The sequence below is a fragment of the Panthera pardus genome, unplaced genomic scaffold, assembly GCF_024362965.1.
Source record: "Panthera pardus isolate Hobbes unplaced genomic scaffold, ASM2436296v1 HiC_scaffold_10, whole genome shotgun sequence".
In the NCBI taxonomy this organism is placed as follows: Eukaryota; Metazoa; Chordata; class Mammalia; order Carnivora; family Felidae; genus Panthera; species Panthera pardus.
The window spans coordinates 59,899,762-59,911,061 of record NW_026526655.1 but is presented as its reverse complement, the minus strand read 5'-3'; the positions used below and the strand labels follow the sequence as shown (position 1 = coordinate 59,911,061).

At 42.5% G+C, this 11,300-nt stretch overlaps 1 protein-coding gene across 2 annotated transcripts in view; it reads left to right on the top strand.

The window, feature by feature from the left end:
• Positions 1-2,611: 2,611 nt before the first annotated feature.
• Positions 2,612-11,300, top strand: part of MAP3K20 (mitogen-activated protein kinase kinase kinase 20) — a 191,713-nt gene continuing 183,024 nt past the window's right edge. The window contains exon 1 of one of the 2 annotated variants that reach the window (XM_053907642.1): positions 2,612-2,717. The gene's annotated coding sequence lies outside the window, so the exon portion shown is untranslated. Of the gene's footprint in view, positions 2,718-2,807; positions 2,914-11,300 lie in introns of those variants that run through there. The other variant, XM_053907644.1, reaches the window with a different exon arrangement.

The following is an 11,300-nucleotide window of genomic DNA, read 5'->3' as shown; positions in this document are numbered from 1 at the left end:
TCCTTAATAGAATTTATGTCTGCACTTCTCTGATCTACTGATAGCTGGTGGCAGTCCCAGAATTTCTTTTTTTTTTCTTTTTTTTTTTTTTAATTTTTTTTTTCAACGTTTTTTATTTATTTTTGGGACAGAGAGAGACAGAGCATGAACGGGGGAGGGGCAGAGAGAGAGGGAGACACAGAATCTGAAACAGGCTCCAGGCTCCGAGCCATCAGCCCAGAGCCTGACGCGGGGCTCGAACTCACGGACCGCGAGATCGTGACCTGGCTGAAGTCGGACGCTTAACCGACTGCGCCACCCAGGCGCCCCCAGAATTTCTATTCAAGGGGAGCGTAGGGACAACGATCTGAATGGGGGGACCAGAAGACTTTTTTCTGTAAGCTCTATTTGCATAGTAAAAATACTGTTTTTTACTGACATTGCATATTTATTTTGGAGGGTGTTCTTGGATATAAGAGGGTGTTAAGGACTCCCAATCCACCCCACTGCTGAGAGTACATCTATTTTTAGTGTGGAGACATTTGAAGTAAAGGAATAGGAAGACTTGATAAGAGAGGTTTGACTAGGTCTCTTTTCTATTGCTATTTATATGTGTAAAGCTATGCAGGTGAGAATTAACCAATATATTCTCACAAAAAAAAAAAAAATTGAAAGTTTGAAAAAGCAGAGTCAGTCAGGCATGGGAATAAGCACTAGACTTTATTTATTAGGTCTGGGGCCCAAAGAGATCAATATAGTCTTAAGGAAAAGGGCAGCTTGACCAAAGAAGAGTCAGACTTGAGGCAACCAGTTTATCACACAACTATGTATTTATTTCAGCTACGGACAGAACATAAGATATGACCTCAAGGAACTTGCAACCTAATTGGGAAGACGAGAGAATGCCTACCAGATGATCATTTAAGCAGACTTGTGAAACTACTCTTGAGTGTTCACTGTTCCTGCTGGTTAGTCTCTTCACCTAATTAAGTAAGGAAAACAGAGTGAAGGAAAAATGGATGGGTAGGAAAGGGGATGTGGTGAAAATATGAAGACTCTTTTAAGGCACGTGCTCCAAATTTAAAGTAATACATTCAGTTTTAAAGCTGGAGCCTGCGGCTAACATCTAACTGGGCCCTCTTATTTTGCAGAGGAGAAAACTGCAGCCTGTCTAGCAAAGTACCCCAACTGATAAGTGGCAGGACTAAACAGGAGCCAGGTCTCTGATTCCCAGTGTCCTTTCCGTCACAGTGCAGTGCCTTCGAAGGTGAGGTAGAGTGACTGGAGTCATGTTATGCCTGGGTCCATCCTGAAGTCTTACTTTCCTCTTTAATGTTCAGATGACTTTTAGAATTATGTGATCACCTACAACAGTAATTTTGTTAGCATGACAGTGTTCATCAATCGCAATTTCTCAGTTACCAAAATAGACTCCATCAGTGCTGAAATTCTGAGTTCTCACCACAGGGAAAATTCAATAACTTAAACAACAGGCTAGAGAGTTGTGTGTTTAGCTTATATTCCCCCATCCCTCCGCTTTCATATCTTCAACTGGCTGATGACTTACAATTGTATTTCTCTCATGACCTCTTTTCCGAATCTCTGTTTCATATTTCAACTGCTGCATCTCTACCTGTTTTTCCTCCCATGACCTGGAACTCAACAGGAAGCCACCTTCTCCCCCACGCATCCCTATTTCTGTCAGTGACACCATCCTTCTTCCAGTCATCCAGGTCTGACACTTTGGCATCATCTCTGACTCTTTCCTTCTTCTCTTCTACCTCCCCAGTTTCTGTGGCCTCTTCCTGAAACATGGCTCTCAATTCCATTCCTCCTTTTCGGGTTCCATTTTGTACACTCTTGCTCAGGTCCTCAGAATCCTATTACCACGTTGTGACAATATTGACCTCTCATGCTGCCTCCCAGTTTTGCTCTAGCAACACATCCTACAACCATGTGGGCTTCTCTCTCTCTCTCTCTCTCTCTCTCTCTCTCTAAATCACTGTTCAGACACAAGCACCTGTTTTAATGATTCTAGTTCTCCACAGTTCCCCAGTGCCCATGGATAATAAACCCCAAACTCAAACCCCTGGATAATGCTGCCAGTACCTTTTCGACCTCGGCTCACTTTTCCTCCAATCATCCTTCCCAATCAACAATCACTTTTCTTCCCAATACCTTTTACCACCTGTTGCTCACACGTGAAAAGGATTCTAGTCTTCTCATCTGAACTCAGTTTTGTTAAAGTCACCAACCAGGGCAGCAGACCATGACCCCTCCTCACAATTCCGTAGGTATTTACTTACGGTTCCATCGCGGCAGCCTTCAGCCCTATCTCCTAGAAACATCTTTCCAGGTCTGTGCCCTTCCTTCCCAACTAGATAATTAACTCCTGCAAGGTATGAAGCAGCCTCCCATCTCTTTGTACTCCCAGCGCCTCTGACACAGTAAATATTTGTTGGAAAAGGACTGACTTGACCATACAAGTGGGGTCAACTTGTTAAAATGAGGTGAAGCTACCGAGAGGTCCACAGGCACGCCTCCCTCTCCCCTCCACGCGCTGCAGGGCTAGTGCGCTCCCCGCTCAGCTCCTCCATCCGGGGCTGCGGAGGCTGCCGGGGCGGACGGAATCCTCGGGGGTGCAGGCCCGGGAGGCCCGAGCGCTTCCCCACGCCCCGCCGGCCCGCTAGTCTGAGCAGCGGCGCGGGCAGGGAGGCCCCGCCGTTCCGCGCTCGGAGGTAGGTGGTGCTGTTGTCGCGACTGTCTTCCTCATTGGCGCGGGGCGGAGAGGCGGAATGTTCAACTCCTGACTCGGGCGGAAGCGTGGGAGCCGCGCGGGCCGCCGTCCTCTCGACCCCCGGTCGCCGTCCCTGCCCTCGCCGCGCGCGGGCCTCGGCGCCCCCGGCTGTCGCTCGCGCCCGGCCCGGAAGCCAGGTAAGGGCCAGGCCGGAGGCCGCGGAGGGCGAGGTGGGTCGGAGGCCCCTCGCGCTCGCGAGTCTCCCGGCGTCTCGGGGCCGAGGCCCTGACGGCCTGCGGGGCCCCGCTCGGCACCCTCCCCGACCCAGGGCCCTCCGGGCAGCTGCGGCCGGAGCGAGCGTTCCCGCCGCCCGCGGAGTTCCGCGCCGCGGCCCAGAGGGCCCAAAGTTCGGACCGGTCCCACGCAGAAGTTGGCGCCCGGAAGGGCGGGCGCCGCGTGTCGGGCTTTCTCGGCCCTGCGCTCGGCGCCGGCGTCGGGGGCCGCCGCTTCCTCTCGCCGTGCGCCGGGCCCCCCGCCGGCCGAGCCCGCGACCCCGGGGCCCGAGCGCCGGCTTCTCAGCGGGCGAGCCGGCACCTCTGGGAGGCGAAACGCGAGTCTTCCAAATCAGGGCAGGGCGCGGGCCACTTCCCAGCAGAGGGCTGTGCTTGCGAGGAGAGACCACTAACTTCTGCTTTCCACCCGGCCCGGGCGGCTTCTTCCACCTCGAGCGGCCCTCCCCGGGACAGCGTGCGGCTCGCGCCGCCCGCACCCTCCAGCGGCCCTTTCTGCCACCGGCGAGGGTAGCTCCTACCCTACCCGGGTGTCCCTCGGCGACCCCCATGGCGTCCCCCGGTCCGCGGGCCCCGCGACCTGGCCCAGACCGGCAGGGCAGCGCTGAGGCCGCCGCCACGCCTCGCTTGCTCCTGACAGCTTGCAGACCGACTTTGATACAGACCCGGCGAGATGGCTTCGAATTGCCTAAAAAACGGGGCAGCCCATTGTTAGATTGCTGCAAATGTGCGTTTCTGATGCGCCTCGAGATCTCTGCATAAGCACTGTTTATGGAGGACTTAATTAGTATTTTTGTTAATAACGAAAGCAACATCGTTTAGTGGCCCGCTCTGGATGATACTACAATAAGCAGCTCTCGATTAATAATGGTGTATTAGAATCGCCTCAGATGGTTGCTGAAGTATATTCCTGTTTTATCCCCGAACCTGTTTTACCGGGAGCCTTCTTGCTTTCCTGACCTCAGTTGAAGTGAGCAGTCAGGATGCAGTGGATCCCAACCCACAGTCACTTTTAAAGACAAAAATAAACAGGTGTTTCAAGACAGTTAATGATTTCTTTGTAGTAGGCCTACATCTCCACAGTGAAATTTCATGTCGTTTTTCGATTTTCAAAAAAGAATATGTGACAGCTACATTTTAATTATGGTTTTGGCCTTTGTTTAAAGTTCCGGCTACAGTAGTGAGAGATTTGGGAGATTGCAAATGAACGTGAATTTGGTTTGTTTGGAAACAGTGAATTAAGGTAGAGGAAAATGGTCTTATAAAGCAACGTGTACTCTTAGTCTTTCACAGCATAATTCCTACTATAACTTTTCTCGAGTTTTTTTTAACCTGGAAGATATTATTTAAATCAAATGTCATAATGGTAATAATTCCAGAGTAAATGACCACCGTGCAATGACAAGGGCCCTTGTCTAGGAAAGGAAAGATGATTGATCTCTTCTTACTCTTTTAGGGGACACATAAGACACATTAAAGAGAGACAAAGAGAGAAATATCCAAATATTAAGCAGGAGGATTTGGATCTAAAAATGGATGGTCAAAGATCTTGGGAACTGAGGGACCTTCTTGCCAAATAAGGAAACTTGGCAAGCTGCTCTGTGTATTTTAAGTTAGCACAAGAATGAGTGTTATTGGCAATATATTGGCTGAGTGCCTATCTGAAATGAGCAGTGAAACTGACTTTGACAGGGCTACCAAACTATAAACAGGAGTTATGAGGGGCGTGGAGTAAATAATCTAGTCAGAGAAAACATTGGCGAAATTACAATGACGTTTCATGAAAAGAGGTCAGACATAGAGTGAAGCTATTAGTGTGGGGTAAAAGAGAAAAATGGACAGTTTTTAGAAATTGTTAGATTCAAAGAAAAGAGAGGAGAGAATCAATGATTTTTTTTTTTTAAGCCAGAAAAAGGTGTTTTGTGGTGATATAGTACCTCTTGGAATAAGATAGCCTTATATCTGGATCCAGAGATACTGAAAATAAAAATCAATTTGGATCATTTGTTTTCCATTTTATTCTACCCAGGACAGATTGACAGGGAGGGTGTCTTGTCTATCTAAATGTAATAGGAACAGCTAAGGCACCTTTTGGTCTTACTGCAGGGAAGATTTAGGCTACTTCTTTCGTGGCTATTAACCTTGCCCCACTACACACAAATAAGCAGAGTTCCAGCTGTGACCAGAAAACTGTACCTGTTAAGGAAAGAGAGCTATAAATGCTAGAGCTTAGATTGGTCTGACTGATACATGGGTGCTTTTGTGTCAGACCCTCCTATGGACAGCTGAAGCATCGATTATGCCCTAATAGCAGTTAAATAATCCCAACACTGTAGAAGATTCTCTGAGAACAAAGCAGCCATGCTTTGCCACCCTAACCCCACATCACAATTGCTAATAGGAAATTAAAGCCTCAAATGGAACTTCAGGTGGATGACAAGCAATCTAGTGATTATTGTAATAAGCAAAGTGTTTAAAGAAAACGGCAGATTAGAAGGAAGAGGCAGAATGATACAGTGAGAAAAAAGACATACGGGGGAAAAAAAAAAAAAAAGATATGACTTTGAAGTCAGACCTGAGTTTGAATCCTAGTCATGTCGCTTGTAAGTTCAGCACTTGGGTTGGGCAACTTTCATACCCATCCTCAGTTTTGTCATGTGTACATTGGGCACAACCTTCTTGCTGCACAAGCTTATGAGCATGTGGTAATGCTTGAACCAGAGCTTAAAACTTCAGCCACCATAACTGAATAGTAAGGAGTGTTTTCCACATTCTCAAATCAGACACAGAGCAGGCTGCTTGTCTCACCTATACCCAGGTAAGGCTTGCTCTTGGTAGCTGGCTCTGTTCCCAAATCATACTTCATGTGTGTATGCAGGGCTGGGAGGTTTTCATAGATACTCCCCTGCTTTGAGTATAAGGATTTGAAAAGCAGCTTTGTGTACCTCTGTGTTTATGTATAACTTTGAGATTTTTTTGGGAAAGAATCTGAAAGTTAATGCATTTAAATATATGAAGAATTTGAAGAACTCAGGAGTTGTGTGACTAGGGGAAGATTATGACCTGGAAAAGCTAAACCAAAATTACTTGGAACCATTCTTAAAGCTGGCTTTGAGCACAGTTTATCTTCAGGGACTAACCTCCTTCTTTCTGGACTTTGTATAGGAAAACCAAGAGGAGAAGGCAAGAATCATTATCTAAAAGGTCTTGGAAAAAGTCTGCTTATGAGACTTTTTTTTTTTTTTTAACCAAAGTATCCTATTGTGGAGAAGAATGTATTTCTTCAGGGATCCGTAAATATCCCCGTAAATAAAACAAAGACTCCCATATAAGCAAGCACTTTCTTTAAAATCTTGTATTTAATCTTAAAAACTCATGTGAATTTTGCATTCTCTTCTGTACTGTTTGACTTTACTGAACAAACCAGTACAGGCATGTATGGTCCCTTAGATCTTAAGGTAAAATTGTCTTGTAGGAACTGGATTTATTCATACACCTTCTGCACAGTGCTGGGTGCTCCACGTATGGGGGAGCGTGAGCCTCGTTCTGATAAATGAATGTGCGCCATTAAGCTTTGCAGCCCAGCCCACTGCATGGGGTAATGCAATTTCATTTTGCTGAGAAAAGAATAATAGTATATCATCATCCAAAGATTTTTTATTTTCTGTGGTTATACTGTGGCTTTCAGCATGAACAAAGCTTTTTGCCTTTGGAAGTGGGGGAGAGGGGAAAGAATAGTGGAAGGATAGAAATCTGGAATATGATGCTCACCTTTTCAACCTGTTTGGGAGGAGAAATTGAGGAGTATGGCCCAGTCATCTCCATTATTTCCATTACTGATGCTGATCACTGTTCCTTTACTTTGCCAGGGACTCTTAGGTTCATGACTGTATCCCTGAGAAAGAATACCATCCATACTTTGTAGTAGGTTGATTAGTCATAACATACTCATAGGGTTGGAGTAGGTCTTAAAAACCATTCATGCTGTTCTAGCTGTTGCAAGAATCTCCTATTCCACATGGCCACCTCCCATTGAACACTCTCAGCGATAGGCAGCTCACTACTAGACAGAGTGGCATATTTTCTTATTAGGTAATTCTAATAACCAGGAATTCTCTCTGTAGTTTTTAGCTTTGTCTCTGGATCGATACATAATATAGGGTCTTCCATGGTCTTCTCTGGTTTTAGCAATCCCCATTTGCTGTCATCTTATGTCGAGGTTACTAGGTTTTAACTGTCATATTTACCCTTCTCAGGGAACATTTGTTCCAGGTAATTAGTCCAAGATGGTACCTGTTTGTTAGCAGCTAGGGTAGTCAGATACTTTCTATTTGACAGAAAATGGTGCAGCACAAGAAGCAGCACATTTGGGGATGGGTGAGCCTGCTGACTGAAGTAAGCTTGGTTTATTCTTGTTTTCTCCACCACCTCCCCAAACATCTGTGAATTCCTCTTTCTGCCAACCCATGGAAATGTGCTGTCTCAGTGCTCCTTTATTTTCTTCAGAGACTCTGGTCCAGCTTTCTTCTATGCCTCCAGTCGCTCAACACAACAAGCACCTCTGCCATGACCCATGTCATGGATTGTACCTACTCCATGTTGCCTAGTTGGGCTTCTATTTGAGCACAGACACATTTCCACACAGTATTTCTGTGCCATAAGTGCCCCTGTCTCCTACATTCCTGTTCCTCCAGTGTTTTGCCTCAAGTAACTGACATTTCTGGCAAGGAAGTATGTCATGGAAGTCTATTTTCATTAATTGAAATATTAAAGTACAAGTAAGAATGTTTCATTTAACTAGCTCGTTTTTATTTTAACCTTTGCTCTAATTAGAGGGGTTTGTTACTTGTATGATGAAGCATAGAGGAAAAAAAAATGAAACAATAGCTATTTTTTGGATTCTTAAAGTCTACTTCTCTCTGATATCCATGCCTAAAGATCCTATTCACTGAGTTCAGCCAGTTCTTTACAGGATATGCTGTTTTCCAGTAGAAGCCTTGGAGGAAGGAAGGGATATCTATGGTAGACACAAGTACTTGTTGGTTCTATTTGCAACCTAGTCTCCTCCAGCGAGTCTTACAGATCTGTTTTGAGTGATTTAAAAACAACAGTAGAACAGCAGTCCTGTTCCAGAATAGAATCTTAGAATCTTTGACCTTGCTCTTATGAACAAATACGCCAAACTCCAGCTTTCCCCATGCTTTGAAGATAAGACTTGTAGGAAAGAAATAGTTGTAGAACCATAATCCAAGTGGTATTGTTTTAATACACATGATGAAAAAGCATATTTTTATTATTGTATTCACTAATCTGTGGTAAAGAGGCTGAAATAATACTAGCATAAATAAATATTAGAGCAACAAGGTTGGCAAAATAATTTGTCGAGAGCTGTTTTATAAAAGGGTTTTTTTTTTCTGGTCAGATTTAGGTCATAATAAAATAGTTTTTTTTTCTATACTGCATCAAAAATAAACTTTTGTGAAGAAGGGAAAAAGGAAAATGTAAATTAGGGATAGAAAAAGAGGAAGAATCTGAATTCAGAAATCACAGGTCCATATAAACCTAAAAGAAAAATCCAGAAAAAGTCCAAAGACCTATTTTCTAGTAAAGTTATTAGTCCTTTTATAAGGTGGGTTTAATTTTAAAAGAAGTTATGATTTACAGGTATTTAATGAAGCTGGTTGTAGTTTCTTGAATCCATTTGACATGTAGTAGATAAGATTTAAAGGAAGACAGTGGCCACCATGGAAGTAGGTATACTCTAGAAATGTACCAAGTGAATGCTATCATTGAATTAATAGGTCCTAAAAACTCTGGTATCTTAAAAAGTGCCATACACACACACACAAAAAAATAAAAACAAAACAAAACAAAACAAAAAAAAACTATCATCTTTTAATAACTTAGTCTCATTATGAAAAAATAATTTAAAAGAAAATTATAATTACTTAATAAGATCTTGCAAAAATAGCCAAAACCAAAAGCAGCAAACAGAGCAGTGAGAAAGAATTAAAACATATGCACGTAAGAAGGATTCATGGACCAATAGTACATTTATCTATTAATCATTGCTCTGCAAAACTAATGGAGATACAAAACAATTCTGAAAACACAGGGAGGAAAACTGAGGAAAGCATACCCAATGGTGAAAGCTGAAGGAGTAGATGACTAAATATTAAATATGGTAACAAGACTTATAAAGATAACTTGAGAAGCATAATTTCCATGTATTGAGTATTGTGTACTAGGTGCTGGGCACTATGCCAGGCACTTTCATGGCATCTCTTACTCCCCAGCAACTATGCAGGATGGGTATTATTTCCAGTGAGAAAATGGAGGTCAGAGAGGTACAATGCCTGGGCCAAGGTTTAACAGCTAATAAGCTCAGATTCACTAATGGATCTAATTGGGGTGCTTCCCCTGGACCATGCTGCTTTTGTGTTGGAATAGTGGTATTTGGAAGTAAGACTCATTAAAGAAGTCAGGTAATACTCTGCAAACTTCATAATTTTGAGCTAGCAACTTGAAGACATTTGATAACAGAATGGAAGAGATTTCAGATTTTTTATTTATTGGGTTGGAAATGTCAGGGTCAGAAAATGTGATTGGTTCAAGGTTACCAAGAGCTAGAGGCAGAATTCAAACTCCTATCTATTTAATTCTAAATCTTGTTTTTTTAATGTTAGAATGTTAGTCTTTTTTGTTTTATTTTGTTGTTTTTAATTCAGGACCAAAGTCCATTTTTTTGGACTTGAAAGCTGAAAACTTTAAAGTCAAATAATACTCCACTTAAGGTTTTCTGCCTCCATATAGTTTCACTTTTGATAGTTCATTGATGGTAACACACACACACACACACACACACATACACACACACGTATATGTTTGCTTTCAGCAATTTCGTAGTTAAAAATCTTTTTTAAATTTCAATTTTAAGAAAATTTTTAAAAATTGAAAAGGTTTGTCTTACTATTCAAGTACTCAAACGATTGGACTCAACCATCACATTAGTGATTTTCAACATTTTCAGTGCTATGACACCCTGTTATGCTCTGAGTTTTGTGCTGTCCCTGCTCTAACTTACCCATCAGTGCTGTGTGGTAGATACTTACTAATATTTAAAGCAGCTGTGAGAGTTTAGGAAACAAGTTAAAATGCTAGCAAATTAGGACTGGGTATTGTTGCATGGAGAAAAATTGCCTTTCTTGTGTAAAAGCAATTATTTTAACATGGCGGGATATAAACCTTTGATTGGGTATACCATGTAAATACATTTATATAGATGACTCTTATTATTAAATTTATGTGTATTCACTGGAGAACACATCTGAAAAATTAGAATGTGATTTGATCAGGTAACAGTCTTCCCCAAGATGCTGTAAGTATGATTAATCAGCAACTCACATTTGCCATTCTTCTGATCATACGTTGATCCTCTTAGAATAATGATTTTAAATTAAAGGGAGTTAGCTCAAGGGGAAAAATAAATATACAGGTATCTTCTGCTTTTCGAAAATTTGCATTATACCACTTTGCTTTATGGAAGACCTATATTAGTACCTATTTTTGCTAACAGAAAGAAATCTGAAGAGGATTTTCACTTTTAGGGAAAAAATGTGAAAAGGGAAAATTGCATTCAGCATTTGTTTTGCAGTGAGCTCTTGTAGAGGCAGCACGTACCCTGAGCTTCTCTCCCTGGAACCATGCTCAGCATCAAGCCGTCATAGCTTTGAACTGTGTTTGAGAGCATCTGTACTTTATTTTATCTTGATTTATTTTGTGCATCCATTAACAAGATGTGTCCTGAGGTATCAGAAAAGCCTTAAGAGGGGTTACTTTTTGGGTCCGGAAATATTCAAAAATTTTCCATGTAAATTAATGGCAGTTTCTTTTTTGCTTTACAGCATTTTGGCTAACAAAAGATTTCATGGGAAGGCTGTACTTTTAGATAGCTGGGGAAACCTATACGTGGTCTGATACTCATATAGACGGCAATGGGAATCTCAATTAGGTTTTTCATCTCAGTCCATGATATTTGGCCCAGCTCGCTGGAATTAAAACCTGTGCTCCTATACCCCAGAATTGTTAGTCTCTTCCATAATAAGATGGGACTTAATTTTTTATGGTCTCAGTAAAACATTCAAATAATTACATAGTCCCATTCATACATAGCTCTTTTCCAAATGGCAGGATGTATCACAAAGTGAGTAACAGTGATTCTGGGGAAGAATATGATTAATTGCCTCATCTTGAGGAGTGAAGGTCCTGGAGAACCCCACTTCTCCTAGATCAAC